The 19,287-nt window shown below is 46.1% G+C and overlaps 1 protein-coding gene across 4 annotated transcripts in view; it reads right to left on the bottom strand.

Moving 5' to 3' along the window:
• Positions 1 to 19,234, bottom strand: part of LOC309800506 (kynurenine--oxoglutarate transaminase 1) — a 31,890-nt gene extending 12,656 nt beyond the window's left edge. The window contains exon 1 of one of the 4 annotated variants that reach the window (XM_082614662.1): positions 19,134 to 19,234. The gene's annotated coding sequence lies outside the window, so the exon portion shown is untranslated. Of the gene's footprint in view, positions 1 to 16,680; positions 18,393 to 19,133 lie in introns of those variants that run through there. The other 3 variants (XM_082614661.1, XM_082614660.1, XM_082614663.1) reach the window with 3 other exon arrangements.
• Positions 19,235 to 19,287: the final 53 nt, after the last annotated feature.

Below are 19,287 nucleotides of genomic sequence, written 5' to 3'. Positions count from 1 at the left end.
AACGCAGCCAAAAAAAAAAAAAAAGCCTGGAGCATTATAGATTAAAAGAGACTCAACAGACATAAATTAAAAAGTGAATGCCTTGAAAAAGAAGAAAAATGTTGAAGGACACACTGCACATTTTCAAAACTTACTAAAAAGCTAAAGGAACCAAAAAAGTGTGGTACTGGCATAAGGATAGACATATAAATTAAGGGAATAGAATTGAGAGTCCAGAAATAAACTATTTGGTCAACTGCTATTTGACAAGGGTGCCAAGAAAATTCAATGAGGAAAGAACAGTCTTTTCAACAAATGGTGCTGGAACAACTGGATATACCCATGCAAAAGAATGAACTTGGACTTCTACCTCATACACAAATATTAACTCAAAGTGGATCATAGACCTCAATGTAAGAGTTAAAACTATAAAACTTCTTGAAGAAAACAGGAGTAAATCTTTGTGGCTTTTCATTAGAATATGGTTTCTTATATACAACACCAAGAGCACAAGCAACGAAAGAAAAAATCAATTGGACTTTATCAAAATTAGACACTTTTGTGTCTCAAAGGATACCGTTAAGAAAGTGAAAAGAAAACCCACAGTATGGGAGAAAATATTTGCAAATCATAAATCTGAATCTCTCCAAAGAGATATAAATGGCTAGTAAGCACATGAAAAGATGTTCAACATCATTAGTCATTAGGTAAATGCCACATTAAGATACCACTTCACATCCACTAGAATGGCTATAACAAATAAGACAGATAATTACAAGTGTTTCGAGGATGGTGAGAAATTGGAACCCTTGTATATTGCTTCTGGGAATGTAAAATGGTGCAGCTGCTGTGGAAAACCGTCTAGAAGTTCCTCAAAATGTTAAACATAGAGTTACCACATGATCCAGCAATTCCGCTCCTAGGTATACACCCAAGAGAAATGAAAAAAAAATATGTCCACATAAAATCCTGTACATGAATATTCATAAGCAGCATTACTCCTAAGAGTCAAAAAAGTGGAAACAAACCTAAATGTCCACCAACTGATGAACAAAATGTGGTAAATCCATATGATTTAACAATATCATTTGACAATAAGAGGGAATGAAGCACTGAATCACGCTACAACATGGATGAACCTTGAAACATTATGCTAAGTAAAAGGAGCCCATTACCAAAGGCCACAAATTGTACAATTCCATTGATATGCAACAGGCAAATCTAGAGACACAGAGAGTAGATTAGTGTTTGCCTTGGGCTGGGAGTGGCATGGGAGGTGAGGGTGGGGAACGACTGCTAATGGGTACAGGTGTCTTTTTTTTTTTAAGATTTATTTATTTATTATTTATTTATTTATTTTTGGCTGCGTCAGGTCTTAGATGCGGTGTGAGGGTTTTCTCTTCTCTAGTTGTGGCGCGCAGGCTCCAGGGCACGTGGGCTCTGTTGTTGGCGGCACATGGGCTCTAGTTGAGGCATGAGAGCTCGGTAGTTGTGGGGTGCAGGCTTAGTTGCCCCATGGCATGTGGGATCTTAGTTCCCTGACCAGGGATCGAACCCACGTCCCCTGCATTGGGTGTGGATTCTTTACCACTGGACCACCAGGGAAGTCCAGTATGGGTGTCTTTTTGCTGTGATGAAAATGTTCTAAAATTAGATTGTGATCATGGTTTCACAAGTGTGAATATACCAAAAACCACTGAATGGTACACTTTAAGGTTGAATGATGTGTGTGTTATATTTCAATAAAGCTATTTTAAAAAATTGCCAAGGTTTAAAAAAAAAAAAAAAAAAAGGCAGTGCCCTGGTAGTGGCCACGGGGATGTGTCTCTGCACTGCCAGGAGCCTAAGTGACAGAAGGGACGGCTGTGCTCAGAAATCCATCCCCATCCTTAGCACAGAGGCCGTGCTTCCAAGGGCTGCTCCCAGCCAGTGCCCAAAGGACAGTGAGGCAGGCTGTTGCTGGGAGATGTGGCCCTCTCAAGGACTCCCACTGGCTTTCCTGGAACTTTCTGAGAACTGCACTGCATCTGAGACTTTTCCTTCCTTCCTCCCTCCCTCCCTCCCTCCCTCCCTCCCTCCTTTTCTTCCTTCCTTCTTTCCTTCTCTCTCTCCTCCAAGGGGGTCAGATTACAACCCTAAAAAAGAAGTGGGTGTCTGGGTGTGAGGGGGACTGTTCTGGATTAAAAGACTAAAGAGACACTACTCGGCCATAAAAAAAGAATGAAATAATGCCATTTGCAGCAACATGGATGTAACTAGAGATTATCATATTGCAATACAAGTGAAGTAAGCCAGAAAGAGAAAGACAAATACCATATGATGTCACTTATACGTGGAATCTAAAATACGGCACAAAAATGAACCTACCTATGAAACAGAAACAGACTCACAGACATAGAAATCAGACTTGTGGTTGCCAAAGGGGAGGGGATAGGGAGAGGGATGGACGGGGAGTTTGGGATTGGTAGACACAAACTATTACATTGAGAATGGGTAAACAACAAGGTCCTACTGTACAGCACAGGGAACTATATCCAATCTCCTGGGATAAACCATAATGGAAAGGAATAGTAAAAAAAAAGAATGTATAGGGACTTCCCTGGTTGTCCAGTAAGGGAAAATGCACACCAGGGAACCATGGAGTGTCTCAGTGAAAGGGTCTTAGAACTTATGATAGGACCTATATGGGAAAAGAATCTAAAAAAGAGTGGATACATATGTATACATATGTATAACTGATTCACTTTGCTGCACAGCAGAAACTAACACAACATTGTAAGTCAACTGTATGCCAATAAAAGTTTAAAACAAACAATTTGCTCCTCAAAAAAAAAAAAGAACTAGTTTAGGCTTTGGACTTTGGTGGGGTGATTTGGGTGAGGGTCCAAGGAGCAGGACTTCGCTTTGGACTGATGCTTTCAGAAGCAGGGATAATTTTATGGTTGGAGATCTCAATAATTTTATTTATAGGGAGGGCAGGCTAGAGTGAGACTAGTTATCATTGGTAAGGAAGCTGCAGTCCCTCGGATTAGCCAGGAGAGGGGTGTGCTTGGCATTGTGTGGCTTCAATAATATTCGGGTTTGTCTGTGTTTAGACATGATTATGGAGGGGTCTTGTTTTTGTCTTGATTCCTCAAGGTCACAGAGTGGCTTTGTCTGATGTCGATGTTCCGCGAAATTGTTCAGGTGCAACGCAAGACCAAATCTGTAGGTGCCAGACAGCTCCTGGATTCCAGATTCTGCTTTTCTTTTTCTAAATCCTCATACTAAGAATAAAATCCAAAGTCTTTACCATGTACCATGAGGCCGTATTAGATCAGACGTGAGGCCTCCTCACGTCTCCTCCTGTGAGGATATGCCTCACAGGGCATATCCTGCCACTGTCCCTTTCGCTTGCTGTCCCCTAGCCACACTCACCATTCCTGTCTGTTAGCTGTTCTCCTCATTCACTCTCCTTATCCTATAGCAGTGCCAGCAAACGTTTTCTGCATTGGGCCAGTGCAAATATTTTAGGCTTGGCAGGACAGACAGTCTTTGTCGCAGCTTCTCAAGTCTGCTGCTGTAGTGGGAAAGCAGCCTTAGACAACACGTACACAAACAGGCGGCAGCGGTTTGCCCTGTGGCCTCACTTTTCCGATGGATCTAAGGAGAGGGGTTGATATTTCACTTTGCTCAGCGTTTTATTCATAAGGACAGAGTAACAACTTCTAAGCTCCTCATGTGCAGGACTGGAAACCAGAAGTCCAATATAACCTACCTGTTCACATCATTTCATAACTATCAGTACAACGCTCTAATTTTTTTTTAGCGGTACACGGGCCTCTCACTGTTGTGGCCTCTCCCGTTGCGAAGCACAGGCTCCGGATGCGCAGGCTCAGCGGCCATGGCTCACGGGCCCAGCCGCTCTGCGGCACGTGGGATCTTCCTGGACCGGGGCACGAACCCGCGTCCCCTGCATCGGCAGGCGGACTCTCAACCACTGCGCCACCAGGGAAGCCCAACGCTCTAATTTTATTAGAGAGGGGAAATAAAAGGAGAGTAATTTATAAACCAGTAATGGATATTTTAATATGTAAATGCTCAGGCTTGTCCACACTACAAGATTCTAGGAAGTAGAGAGCTGTTGGCACCTGCTTATAAGAAATAAGTCTGGCCTAAACTAGGCAACTCCCTAGCCTAGTCCCTTCTAAACCCCTCCCAACCTAGCCTCTTCCTCTAAGGTCTTTCAAAGCATCTCAGAGCCCTGAAAACTAGCCATCTGTCCAAAGGTGGGGCAATTCCTCCTCTGTTCCTCACTCCATCCTCAGCTTCTGTCAAGCATGTTCTCTGGCCAGGCCCTGGCACAGTGCTGAGACTACAGTGTGGACCAGGCCTGGTGAGAGATGCCCACAAACACTGTCTCCTTCATTACCCAGCAAGTATTTCCTGACAAGTGCAAAAATGTGTGTTATGGCTCGAATTGTGTCCTCCAAAAGGATATGTCCAAGTCCTAACCTCTGGTACCTGTGAATATGGCCTTATTTGGAAATAAGATCTTTGAAGGTGTAATCAATTTAAGACAAGGTCATACTGGATAAGAGTGGACCTTAATCCAATATAATTTGTGTCCTTATAAGAAGAGGAGAAGAGACACAGACATACAGGGAGAAGGTCACGTGAAGATGAAGGCAGAGATTAGAGCACCTACAAGCCAAGGAACACCAAGGATTGCTGGCAGCACCAAAGCTAAGAGAAAAGCGTAGGCCAGATTCTCCTCTGGAGCCTTCAGAGAAAGCATGGCCCCAAGGACACCTTGATTTTGGACTTCTGGTCTCCAGAACTGTGAGAGAATAAATTTCTGCTGTTTAAACCGCCCAGTTTGTGGTACTTTGCTGCGGACGACCAGGAAACATACAGTGGGACGCTAGGGGGCGCTGGGGACACAGCCCCTGGCATGCGGGAGTTAGGGAGGGCTCCTTGGAGGATGTGGCCTTCCAGCTGAGTCCCAAAGGAGGGGAAAGGGTGCCAGGTGGTGCAAAGGCCCTTGGAACAGAACTGAGAGATTCCAGGAGCTGGGAAGTCAGTCCGGCCAGAGTTCACCCTCTAATTTCTCAGAATCGAGAGTACTCCCTGGAAACCGGAAGTACTCTCTGATCCCTGTGGATCCAGAACCAGAGCTTGGAGCAACAAAGGGCAGTGTGCTTATTATCTGAGGAGGGACATTCCACCATGTGTCATGTCAGGGGGTGGTTCTCGGCGTGCTTCAGCTTCCCTCAGCCAGAGGACAAGAGGCCCACGGCCGGGTCTAAGCCCAGTGCTGGTCATAGTGGGCACCTCGTGACCACTGCATGTTCTAGGGGGACCAACCATCATCCTGCTTGCCTGGGATTGAGGGGCTTCTCGGGATGCAGAACTTCCGGTGCTAAAACCAGGACCATCCTGAGCAAACGGGGATGGGTGCAAATGTAGGGGTGGTTGCTCCCGTCCTGTGCCTGATGTCCTGCTGACTCCTCCAAATGGGCTTAATCCTATGGGACCCCCCTTGACCATCTCCTGACCACTTGGTTCAAAATCTGCGGGTGCCTGGTAGGCTGATCCTCTCTCTGACACAGTCGCCCACATCACTCCATGTCTATCATTTCTGTCCTTTCTCCTAAGGTGGCTACACCTCCTCTGCCCCAAATCATGCTTTCATCATCTCACCGGATTACAGAGGTAGGAATAATATGAACACAACCAGCTCTGATTTGCTCACTCGGCACCAGGCACTGCAATAAAGACTACACTTATGTCATTGGACCCTTTCAACAGTCCTGGAAAGCAGGTGCTATCCTCACCTCCATTAATAGGCAAGGAAATTCGTAATAATGAAAAACTAATGACAAACACTCAAATGGAGCTCCTGAAGGTCGGGGGAGGGTCTGCATCCCTGGATACCCAGCAAATGGCAGAAACTCACATGGGAAAAGATCCCCGCTTGTGACCCTTTCCTCTCCTCTGCCCCAATCTCAGCCCTTCACCCTCACTGCCAGCTCTCGGGAAAGGTGGTACCTTGGGGCTGGAGGTGGCCTGGGACACTTGGCTCCATGGAGGGCGAGGAGAGCCTGTGCTGGATGAGGATACGCTTAACCAGTCTCGCTGCCTCGGGGCTGGGGTTGGAAACCAGGATGGGGCTTTCACTGAAGAGCACTGCCAGGGCAGGGGGTGGTGTGTGTGTCCGGGCGAGTCTGTGGGCACGGGAGTGAGCATTACACTGCACCCTCTGTGGGGCAGATTTGTCCTGCCAAACATTTGGTGCTCCCCTGGGATCAGGCATCAAGCAGACCCCTGAGGAGAGGATTAGAACACAGGCTTCGGGGTCACACAGACCTTGGCTGTGTGACCCAGGGCAAATCACTTCACCTCTCTGAATGTCAGTTTCCCTGCCTATAAAATAAATAAAAATAAGATAATTCATGGAGGGACTTCTCTGGTGGTCCAGCAGTTAAGACTCCACGCTCCCAATGCAGGGGACCCAGGTTCGATCCCTGGTTAGGGAACTAGATCCCACATGCTGCAACTAAAAGATCCCTCACGCCACAACGAAATCCCATATGCCGCAATGAAGATCTGGCACAGCCAAATAAATAAAAATAAAATAAATAAATATTAAAAAAAAGGTAATTCATGGAAAGCACTTCACTTAGTGCCTGGCATATAAAAGGTGACCATAAATGACAGGTGACCATAATTGACAGGTTTTTCTATGTTTGTTTTGGCCACACCACACAGCTTGTGGGATTCTAGTTTCCCAACCAGGGATCGAACCTGTGCCCCCTGCAGTGGAAGTGTGGATTCTTAACCTGGTTACTGGACCACCAGGGAAGCCCCAGTGACAGATATTAATAATAGAGTGGGCACTTTTTGGAGCTAGATGTGTGTGAATTCACACATGCTCACTGGTGGGGCTGACTTCTCTGTCAGATCTCCTCAGGAGGCTTAGTGCTGAGGGCCTGCGATAGTTTTAGGAGCCTATGAAAATGTTTTCATTTTAATTTATTTTAAAATAAGAAAAAAAGAGAATATAAGAACAATGAATTGTATAATAATGAATCCAGCCTGGATGATATCTGTTCTTTACACCAACATAGTTGTAAAATATAATTTTTTTTTGTAAAATATAATTTTTATTATTTTTTTTAATGGAGAAAGGGGCCCATGAAGTAAAAGTGAATAGGGTCCCTGAAAGTTTTAATGTGACTTTGAACATGGGTATATCCGTGTGTGGTTGTGATGTCATGTGCAAATAAGAGTGTTTGAGGGATGGGGCGGTGGGATGAACTGGGAGATTGGGACTGACATATATATACTACTATGTATAAAATAGATAACTAATGAGAACCTACTGTATAGCACAGGGAACTCTACTCAGTGCTCTGTGGTGACCTAAATGGGAAGGAAATCTAAAAAAGAGGGGATATATGTATACGTATAACTGATTCACTTTGCTGTACAGCAGAAACGAATACAACATTGTAAAGCAACTATGCTCCAATAAAAATCAATCATAAAAAAAAAAGTGTTTGCCCTTGAGCACTTGCCCACGTCTTTGTCTGTGTTTGTGAGCATGGGGGCGTCGTGGGGACAGTTTCCAGGAACTTGAAGGGGAGGGAGAAGCCACTGGGGGTCTGAGCCGAGGGCGGGAAGGGCACAGGTGGCCACGTGGGCTGCCCTCACCAGCAGCGCTGCCTGATGTCAAGGCAGGAGGGGAAGTGGGTGCTTGTGCCTCCTGAAGCTGCCAGCAGGGGGCATGAAAAGCCAGCCCTGTCTAGACTTCCGGCTAGCTGGCCCTGGGGATCCACACATTAGGACACAGGACAACTTTCGTGCCTCAAGAGGGGGCTGTGGCCTCACTTCATAGAGGAGGTCCACCGTGGGGAGCTCGATGGTCCAGGCCCACCTGGAGGCAGGACTGCTGGCCTCCCAGTCCAGAGTTCTCCCACTGACTGGGCTGACCTAGAGACCTCCACAGGGACTCATTCATAAGCACCTGGGGCCTCTCACTGGGGACCCATCCAACTCATTCAAGGGCAGTCTTTCCCAGGCCACACCCACCTCCAACTCCCCATGTGCCTCCTCTCTCACCTTCCAGGAAGCAGGTCTTCCCTGGACAACTCCTCTGTAGCCCTGAAGTCTATGCTAAAGGTAAGGACAATGGCCTTTTATTTACTGCACACTTTCTCTGTGCCAGGCTGCCTGCCGAGCACCTCACAGGGTCCATCACTTTTATTTATTGATTGATTTTTGAATTTTATTTTATTTATTTTTATTAGTCATTAGTCATCCATTTTATACATCAGTGTATACATGTCAATCCCAATCGCCCAATTCATCACACCACCATCCCCACCCCCCCGCGGCTTTCCCCCCTTAGTGTCCATACGTTTGTTCCCTACATCTGTGTCTCAGTTTCTGCCCTGCAAACCGGTTCATCTATACCATTTTTCTAGGTTCCACATATATGCATTAATATACGATATTTGTTTTTCTCTTTCTGACTTACTTCACTCTGTATGACAGTCTCTAGATCCATCCATGTCTCAACAAATGACCCAATTTCGTTGCTTTTTATGGCTGAGTAGTATTCCATTGTATATATGTACCACATCTTCTTTATCCATTCGTTTATCGATGGGCATTTAGGTTGCTTCCATGACCTGGCTATTGTAAATAGTGCTGCAATGAACACTGGGGTGCATGTGTCTTTTTGAATTATGGTTTCCTCTGGGTATATGCCCAGTAGTGGGATTGCTGGGTCATATGGTAGTTCTATTTTTAGTTTTTTAAGGAACCTCCATACTGTTCTCCATAGTGGCAGTATCAATTTACATTCCCACCAACAGTGCAGGAGGGTTCCCTTTTCTCCACACAGGGTTCATCACTTTTAATTCCACCAGAAAGGTTCCATCAAGAGGCTAAGTCACACATCCAAGGCCACAGCTAGCATGTAGCAGAGCTGGAATTTGAACTCAGGACACTGACTTCAAAGCCTGTATTCAGTGCCACTGTGGAGCAAGGGGAGGCTCTGAGCAGTGACATGACGGTCCCTTGGGCCACTGACTCCTACTTCCAGAAAGAGTCAAAGAAGCACAGACTGATAGATGTTCAAGGGGAAATGAGAGAATTTGGTCCAGTCACTCACATTTTACGGATGGTGATACTGATGACCAGGGAGGGGAACTCACCAGCCCAGATTCCAGTAGGACCAGGTCACCTGAGTCACAATCCTGGCATTTTTCTCATCCTAGCAGGCTGCTTAGGACATTATGCACGTGGCCCAGAGGAAGCTGCTCAATAAACTTTTGTTGAATGAGAGAATTAATGTTTACTCTCCAACCAGACTGTGAGCTCCATTAGAACAAGGACTCTCCTCTGTTCATCTTTTTACTGTCAACATCTGGTTCAGGGACTTAGGTGCACACCTTTTTATCACTTCAGCAAATATTTATCGAACTTCTGTTATGTGCTATGCCCTAGGCTAGCCGCCAGGCACACAAGGGTGAATAGGATACCTTCCTTTCCTTCCAGGTGTGCACACAGAATGAAGGAGACAAACAAGTAACCAGACCATTCTAATATAGTGTGAGCCTGAATATGCAAAGGATTCTTATAAATCAATAACAAAAGCCCAACATCTCAATAGAAAAAAAAAGTGTGCAAAAGATATAAATTCACACAAAAAAAGAAAATAGCCAATAAACTTGAAAAGATGCTGAACCTTGTCATGATTAACAAAATGCAAACTAAAGTGAGACACTATTTTCTGCCTCTCAGGCAGAGAATAAGAAGATTGAGATCCACCAAGTCAACACTATGGTGCACTAAAAGTCATTGGTATAACTTTTGGAGGGCAACTTAATAATAGTGACTTATATTACTCTTTGACTTAACACTTCATCTTCTAGAAGTTTCTTACAGGAATATTCATACATATACATAACGAGGTATCCACCTGGATGATTTGTGCAGCATTGTGTGTGAGAGAGAAAAACCTGGAGACAATCTGTCCATCAGTTGGAGGCTGGTTCAATTTGTTATGATTTATCCATACAATGGAATATTGTGCAGCCATCAAAAGGAATGAGATCACCCCTAGCATTCTGATATAAAAAGATATTCAGGTTACATGAAAAATGCGTGTTGATTTCAAAACTTATTACAAAGCTAAAGTAATCAAAACAGTGTGGCACTGGCATAAGGATAGAAATACAGACCAATGGAACAGAATTGAGAGCCCAGAAATAAACCCAAACATCTATGGCCAATTGATTTTTGACAAGGATGCCAAGACCATTCAATGGGGGAAACATAATCTCTGCAACAAATGGTGGTAGGGGGACTTCCCTGGCCATCCAGTGCTTAAGACTTCACCTTCCAATACAGGAGGTGTGGGTTCGATCCCTGGTCAGGGAGCTAAGATCCCACATGCCTCGCAGCCAAAAAACCAAACAGAAGCAAATTGTAACAAATTCAATAAAGAATTTAAAAATGGTAAACATCAAAAAAAAATCTTCAAAAAACAAAACAAAACAAACGGTGCTAGGACAACTGGATAGCCCCTCGCAAAAGAATGAAGTTGGACCTCTATCTCACTCCATCTACAAAAGTTAACTCAAAATGAAACAATGACCTTGATCACATTCTTGATATTGTCCTTTGATGCACAAAAGTTTTACATTTTTATGAAGTCCAAACATAGAATTACTTTATGACCCAGCAATTCTACTCCTAGGTATATACCAGAAAAAAATAAAAACATATGTACACACAGAAACTTGTACATGAATGTTAATACCAGCGTTATTCATAATAGTCAAAACGTGGAAACAACCGAAATGTCCTTCAACAGAAGAATGGGTAAATTAGGGTATATTCATACAATGGAATATTATTTAACCATAAAAAGGAACAACAGACATATTGATACATGGTACAATACAACTTGGATGAACCTCGAAAACATTACCCTAAGAAGTCAAGCACAAAAGGTCACCTATTGTATGATTACTTTTATAGGATATATCCAGAATAGGCAAATCCATAGAGTCAGAAAGCAGATTAGCAGTTACCAGGTCCTGGGAGGGGGAAATGTGGAGTGATTATTCAATGGGTGTTTTTTTGAGATAATGAAAACATTTTGAAACTAGAGGGAAGGGGTGGTTGCACAACACTGTGAATACACTAAATGCCACTGACCTGAACACTTTTTTTTTTTTTTTTTTGTGGTACGCGGGCCTCTCACTGTTGTGGCCTCTCCCGTTGCGGAGCACAGGCTCCGAACGCGCAGGCTCAGTGGCCATGGCTCACGGACCCAGCCGCTCCGCGGCATGTGGGATCTTCCCGAACCAGGGCACGAACCCGTGTCCCCTGCATCGGCAGGCGGACTCTCAACCACTGCGCCACCAGGGAGGCCCTGACCTGAACACTTCAAATGGTTAATTGTATGTTATGTGCATTTTACCTCAATTTTAAAAACATATGGTAGGAAAAAAAGGGAGGTTGAAGACAATATACTCCATTTGCATTTTAAAATTATACAGATAGATACATATGTGGTGGTACATGCATACACATACACATACACAGTCCTCACTTCCCACTGTACTGTGGGACTGTAAAAATGACCATGCAAGCTGAAATCATGCAAAGAGAACTTAATAATTAATGGGAAAAATTATGATTGTTCTGTGACCTTTCAAAGTTGTTGTTGAAGCATTAAAAACTCTTGATGGTCTGTTACACATGTAGAGACAAATGAAAAAGTAGTAAAACTAGTAATAAATTTAATACTTACTAAATTACTAGTGTAATTTAAATTAAAAACATTGGAATTCAAGAGTTTTCTTTCTTTATCAAAATGTATCAAGGATGATCCAGCAACCCCACTTCGGGGTCTACATCCAAAGGAAGCGAAAACGCTGTCTCAAAAGATATCTATACTCCCATGTCCACTGCAGCATTATTCATGAGAGTTAACATTTGGAAACAACCTAAGGGTCTGTTGATGGATGGATGGATAAAGAAAGTGTGGTATTTATGTATATACAATGGAGTATTATTCAGTCTTTAAAAAGAAGGAAATCCTGCCATTTGTGTTGACATGGATGAAACTGGAATACATTATGCTAAATGAAATAAGCCAGAAAGAAAAAAGACAAATACTGCATGGTATCACTTATACAGAAACAGAGTGTAGAATAATGGTTGCCAGGTGCTTGGGGATGGGGGAAAATAGGGAGGGGTTGATAAAAGGGTACAAACTTTCAGTTATAAGATGAATGAGTCTGAGGATCTAACATATAGCCTGGTGACTATAGTAGATAATACTGTATTGTATAATTGAAATTTGCTGAGAGAGTAGATCTTCTCCCTAAAAAAAGGGTAACTATGTGAGGTAATGGATGTGTCAATTAACTTGATTGTGGGAATCATTTCACAATGTATACAAATATCAAATCATCACATGGTACACTTTAAATATATTACAGTTTTATCTGTCAATTATGCCTCAATAAATCTGGGGAAAATTATCAAGAGTAGTTTGAACAGCGCTTGCCTTCTTCCTGTAGTGTAACTTGAGATACAGAACGAGCATCTTTTCTATGCATTGGTGAGTCATCATACTCCTTTCTAAGTTTAGATCAACTTAAAACATTTTATCCTTTGTACTTTCAATGTCATGAAATATATCTCGCAGTTCCTTTAATGGGATGTTTTTGCTGGCATCACTTCCTCGGGACAACTTCATCCTTTCTGTCAGAACCACTCCCATCCATATGTCGATAGGTGTACCTTCACTAAGTTTCCCTGGCTGCATACCTAGAGTTTCTGGAATAGCAAAGAGCTGTGGTGTCAACATTCCCAGAGCCAGCTATTTTTAAAATCACTCCATTTATCTTCAGTTCAAATTGCACTCTGCATTTCTGTGCTGCACTTTCATGTGTGTTGGCCAATTCCCTCTTTTGCTGATACATTTTTGTAAAATGTCACATGAGTTTATCACAGGGAGATGGGAGGCAACACAAGGACATGCTTTGCTGTCTGTGTAGGAACCGAATAACACGCATGGTGACCAATCAATGACAGGCTTTGAAAGAAGTGATGTAATTGGTCACTGGCCATTATGCATCTGTCATTTCCACAGCGATTTGTGGATGGAAGAGCGAGCAGCAAAGTCCATACTTAATGCAATTAGTCATAGTTAACATAACATGGCAACTGAAATTTGAACCGTGTTATTTAGGGACTGGTGTTATTTAACTAAACCGTGGTATCTGAAACTCATACAAAGCAAGTACTGCCTGATTATATACTGTATATGTTTGTGCATGAGTTATTATCAGTGGCTCTCCCTGGGATTGGCTTAGGGGGGTCTTATAAACTTCCATGCAGTTTTTTTTTTTTTTTTAAGTGAGGCTGTGAAGTTCTGGAATCAGACTGTGGACTGAAGTCATTTACTAGCTGTGTGACTTCTGGAAAATTACTAACCCTTTCTGAGAAACATTTTTGAAGTGAGAATAATGATAGTTCCTGCCCCATGGGTTGCAGTGAGAAGTCAATGAGATAACACGTGAAAACCACTTAGCCTGGTGCTGGGCAAGGAGTCAGTGTTCCACAAATGTCATCATTGTTATTGTCATTACTAAAATTTAGTCTGAGAAGTGCTGCAATGCAGGCAGCTCTCGGGAGGCCAACCCTGCCTGGAGAAGGAAGCAGAGATGCACCAGGTGACCTTTAGGACACCTTCCTGTGCAGCCTCCCAGGCATCTAAGGTCACAGGTTTCCTTGCTGCCAGGCGAGGGGCTGGCGCCCAGTGGTCAGTGCCCCCCCTAACACACGCCTCCATCAATCCGGGCAGCTATTGGCCACCTTCTCAGCCAGAAGGCACCACGACTAGTGAACAGCAGGTGGGTGACCCCTCGGAACACGCCTCAGCGACCAATACTCTGGCGGCTGATGTCAGCTACACCTCCCGCTGGGTACAGCCTGCGTTGAGACTGGATAAAGTCCAAAGCCTCCCTAGCCTGGCCTTTGGAGCTGGCCTGAATCCAGACTCTGCAGCTTCCACGTTCTCTCCTCTTCCAGACGTACGAACCCTTTGCTCTTGAATAGACGTTGCCCATCTTTGCTCAAGCTGTGCCCTGCCTGACATCATGCCCTTTAATCTGATCCCCCTGGCATAGCTGAGCCCCAGCTCCGCCTCCTCTCTGAAGCCTTCTGGGTCGGCCTGGGCCTTCCTCTGAACTCAGAGCACCTACTATGCACCTGCCCCGCTGTGCTAAACTCTCCTCTTCACAGCAGCCAATAGGAAGGCATCATCGCCCCTATTTTGCTCAAGAGGAGAATGAACAAAGCAGCTGAGAGAGCCTGAGCCGGGACTCAAACCCTGGTTCGTCTATTTCCAAAGTCTAAACTCTTCCCCTCCAAGTTCTTCTTCCAGGAGGTGGGTGCTGCTGCCTCTATCAGCTCAGGAGCCCATCAGTCCCTGGGGACAGGAGCCACGCCCACAGGAGCACATCAGTCCCCGGGGACAGGAGCCACGCCTTTTCCAGCTTCCACCCTGCATGGCAGCTTCCAAGGACAGGCAAGGTGATTTTGTCTTTGCAGCCTAGCCCCACATCACCTAAGCCAATTCTGTGCAGTAAGGATATTTTATTTTATTTATTTATTATTATTATTTTTTTTTTGGCGGTACACGGGCCTCTCACTGTTGTGGCCTCTCCCGTTGCGGAGCACAGGCTCCGGACGCGCAGGCTCAGCGGCCATGGCTCACGGGCCCAGCCGCTCCGCGGCGTGTGGGATCTTCCCGGACCGGGGAACGAACCCGTGTCCCCTGCATTGGCAGGCGGACTCTCAACCACTGCGCCACCAGGGAAGCCCTATTTATTTATTTAAAAATTTTTTTTTCAATTTTTTGTCTGCGCGCGCAGCATGTAGGATCTTAGTTCCCTGACCAGGGATTGAATCCGCGCCCCCTGCAGTGGAAGGGTGGAGTCTTAACCACTGGATGGCCAGGGAAGTCCCAAGGATATCTGGTTTTAGTGTTTCTCAATAGCAGCACACTAGGTATTTGGGCTGAGTCAGTTCTTTACCGGGCAGATTTATACAGTGCCTAGAAGGATGCTTAGCACACCTGGGCTCAAAATGTCAGAAGCCCCCTCCCCCTCCAGTTACTGAGAAAACACAAACCATGGCGCCTCTGGAGAAGAGGCCTGGGAGGGGGTACCATGCCCAGGTAAGACCACTCTGTTACACGAAAAACCACAGAAGATGAAAGCTTGGATTTGGAACTTGGACTTGGATAAAATGGTCCCAGCTCCACTCCACTAGCTATAGGATCTTAGTTGTGCCGTACCAGGGTCAGCTTCCTCATCTCTACAGTGGGGACAGTAATAATGCAGTCACCCCCAGAAAGCATGTAGCACAGGACCTGGCCTACTTAACCTATCAATGACAATAAGCTAGTAACATTTAAACCTATAAGACTTTCCATAAGGGCTTCCCTGGTGGCGCAGTGGTTAAGAATCTGCCTGCCAATGCAGAGGACACGGGTTCAAGCCCTGTTCAGGGAAGATCCCACATGCCACGGAGCACCTAAGTTTGTGTGCCACAACTACTGAGCCTGTGCTCTAGTGCCCGAGAGCCACAAATACTGGGCCCGCGTGCCACAACTACTGAGCCTGCGTGCCACAACTACTGAAGCCCGCGTGCCACAACTACTGAAGCCCACATGTCTAGAGCCCGTGCTCCACAACAAAAGAAGCCACGGCAATGAGAAGCCCATGCACCACAAGGAAGAGTAGCTCCCGCTCGCTGCAACTAGAGAAAGCCCGCGCGCAGCAATGGAGACCCAGTATAGCCAAAAATAAATAAATAAAATAAATAAATTTTTTTGTTTGTTTTTTGTTTTTTGTTTTTTGCGGTATGCGGGCCTCTCACTGTTGTGGCCTCTCCCGTTGCGGAGCACAGGCTCCGGACGCGCAGGCTTAACGGCCATGGTTCACAGGCCCAGCCGCTTCGCGGCATGTGGGATCCTCCCGGACCGGGGCACGAACCTGTGTCCCCTGCATCAGCAGGCGGACTCTCAACCACTGCGCCACCAGGGAAGCCCAATAAATTTATTTTTTTAAAAAAGGAATGCAAGAAGCAAAACTAAAAAAAAAAAAAAAGACTTTCCATAAAAATTAGTTAACCAAAGAGGACAACAAAATCTCCTGCAGATAATGAATCCTGATTTTTCTGTTTGTTTGTTTTGGATCTAAAAACACAGAGTCCCTACAAGACGAGTGTTTGGTGAAAACTTGTCAAGTCAACGGTTCTGCCCCAAGGATGGTGACGGCCTATCTGGGGAGCCCTAACAAGTACACTGACTTAGACACAGTTCCCCTTGGCTTTGGAATTGGCAAAAGAGAGAGAAATGGCTTCTGGAGCCCAGACTGCAGGTTCGGGGCCAGAGGGGTTGGCGGGTGGGGATTCTAAGTTAGATACACAGTAGGAAAGCCACTCCTTTTTCCTCCTGGCACAGGATCCAGATCCAGAATCGGAATCTCACTCTTTAGGGCAGTTTTACACATGCAAGCAAAAACAATATATGTATACGTATTTAGTGCCTGGCAGGAAGACTAGAGAGCGTCATATCAGTTTTACAGATGGAGAAACTCTCAGAGTGGGGAAATGACTTACCCAAAGTGAAAGTCTTAGAAAAGCACAGAAGGACCCCAGCTGTGAATCCAAAGCTTGTATCACTGTCCAAGAATGAGGAAGTGAGATGAGGGTTTGGGAAATATTTCAGGGAGATGGCAGTGCCATCTGAGAGTGGGATGTGGCCCCAGGTCTGTTAGGGCAGGAGCAACGGTGATTCCTCACCTGCTGCAGCTGGAGTGACTTTGGCCTGCTGGCTACAGAAGCGGGGGGGCATGCCCAGCTAGATGTCCCAGCACACAGGCAACCTGATAACCCCAGCGGGCACAGATGGTCAGGGAGACAGGAGGGACATTCCTGTGTTGACACACCTTTGTTCACATGGGCAGAGTTTCTACGTCAGCAAGTGGGCTGCCACTCTGGGGGCCGAATGAATGGGGGGAGGGGGCATCAGTGGGAAGGACTTCCTCACTGCTAGCTCTCCTGTGTTCCTTTGTTGCCTCCATCTGGATTATGAAATTAGGGAGTCCTTCCCTTTGGGGACGCAGAAGGTTAAGTGTGGTCTGGAGGGTGGGAAGCCACAGATGTTGCCATGAGGAGACATTCTCTAGGAGGAAAGAGCAATTCAGGCAGAAGCCAGACTGATCATTTCTAACCTGCATAGTCTCTGATCACCTCAGTTATCTTCAGGCATGAGGGCGTCTCTGCTCCAGTCTCCAGCTTCATCATTTCTCCTCCCAGATATCTTATGTATCTTTCAGTCACAGATTAAAAGTTACCTCCTTTGAGAAGCCCTCTGTGACTCCACCTGGGCTGGAGTAGGGGCTGGACTAGGTGCTACCTCCTCTGTGCTCCCAAGGACTGAGCTTCTGCTCACCCACCACAGTGTTCATCACAGGTGCTAATTGCTGGGTTGTCTGTTGCCCTGACCAGACTCCAAGGACAGGAACTGTCTGTCTGTCCTGTTCTACATCAGCTCCTCAGCCTCTGGCAGCTCAACTAGCCCACCTGAGGCGTCTCAAATAATTAGTGCTGATGATCCCAGGACGCTGAGGGAGAGACCAAGGAGCTCAACAACCTCTCCAGAAGTGGAGGAGTGAGGACTTGTGGGGACCTGCTTTGGGCAACTTTTTTTTGGCAACTTTTTTTTAATTGAAGTACAGTTGATTTACAATGTTGTGATGGGCAACTTTCTTAACTTCTCTGTACTTCACCTACTGACCTGTAAAATGGAGATAGTCTGCATGTAAAGCACAAAGTAGGACACGAGGGAGCACTCAGTGTCAGTGACTGTAGTTAGTTCTACAGGAGGGGACATGGAGGCTCAGGGAAGTACATGCCAGGTCCAGAGTCTCAAGGCTGGAAAGGGTTCTGGCCTCCAATGTGTGCCTCTCTTCATTTTGCACTGCTGGTTGTCTCTGGTCTCCTGTCTGTTCCACTTGCTCAGTCAATAAACAGCCAATAAATAGCTGCTGGATGCCTGCTGGGTGCCAGGACCCAAGCTGAGTGTTGCATGGTTGATAACAAAAAAGCCTTTCAGGAGGGAGTGGGATGAGGAAGAATGGTGGGCATTAGCATAAAATCCTCCCTGGCTCAAATTCCAGCCTTTCCACTTCCTGGCTATGAGATATTACTAAGGTCCCTAATCTCTGAGACTGTTTCCTCCTCTAATAATGGGGAAATACAAGACCTCCCAGCAGGAGAGCTGAAACCAGGCACTGGTCAGCTAGATAAATGGGAGCCAGTTATTATCTGCAGCATCCCACTTTATTTTTAACCAACCTGTGCGCTTGGTAGTAAATTCTTCCCCCTTGTCCGGGCACCCACGACCCCGGTTCTCCTGTCGGAGGCCACCACAGTTAACAACTCGTGCATCTCACCCGCCGGCTGGTGCACACACCGGCAGACACCCATGCCCCCACACGCGTTCTTTCACACAAACGGTAGCACCGATCAGCGCTGTTCTTTTCGCCCCTTCCCTTTTCCATCTACGGTATCTTGGAAGTGGTCCCATATTAGTGCATATTGAACACTTTCTTTTTAGCGGCTGCATAGTATTCCATTGTATGGATTCTCTTTTGGCGTGCTTGCCGTTACTATTATCCATCTGGGAACTCCGAGGACTCGGGATCCCTAGAGCTGTCGAGCTGGAGTCCGGCACCCGGTTCCAACCCCAGCTCTGCCCAGAATTCGCCCAGTTGCCTTGGGCTCCCTCTTCCCCACCGGTACCGTACGATCGCGGGGGTGGGGGTGGGGCGGGGGATGGGGGTGCAGAGAGGACCAGCCTGGCGGGTCCCAGTGTCCGAGTGCGGGTCGGCGAGTAGCGCGCGCAACAGCTCCCGGCTGGGTCAACCTTTCAGCGTAGCCACTCCGCTATATCAGAAGCACCAAACGCAGCGAGTAGTCTGGCACAATCAACCTTGGAACCGGTTTCCAGGCCCTCCCGCCTCGGCACCTGACCGCGGGGCAGCAACGCTCAAGCACCAGCTACTCACCCCTGCCTCGGCCGCTTCACCCTTCGTCCGCAGGCGCCGAAGGTTACAGCCGTCCTTGTCCCTTTAAGGGGGCCTAGCCCGGGCTCCGCTACTTCCGCCCCAAAGCAACATGGCGCCTGCAGGGAGAGGGTGCAGGCGTGAAGAGAGCTCCCCT

Source organism: Mesoplodon mirus (assembly GCF_964341445.2).
Source record: "Mesoplodon mirus genome assembly, chromosome: 1".
Taxonomy (NCBI): Eukaryota; Metazoa; Chordata; class Mammalia; order Artiodactyla; family Ziphiidae; genus Mesoplodon; species Mesoplodon mirus.
Note: the sequence above shows the minus strand (reverse complement) of the source record. Positions and strands in the feature narration are given on the sequence as shown.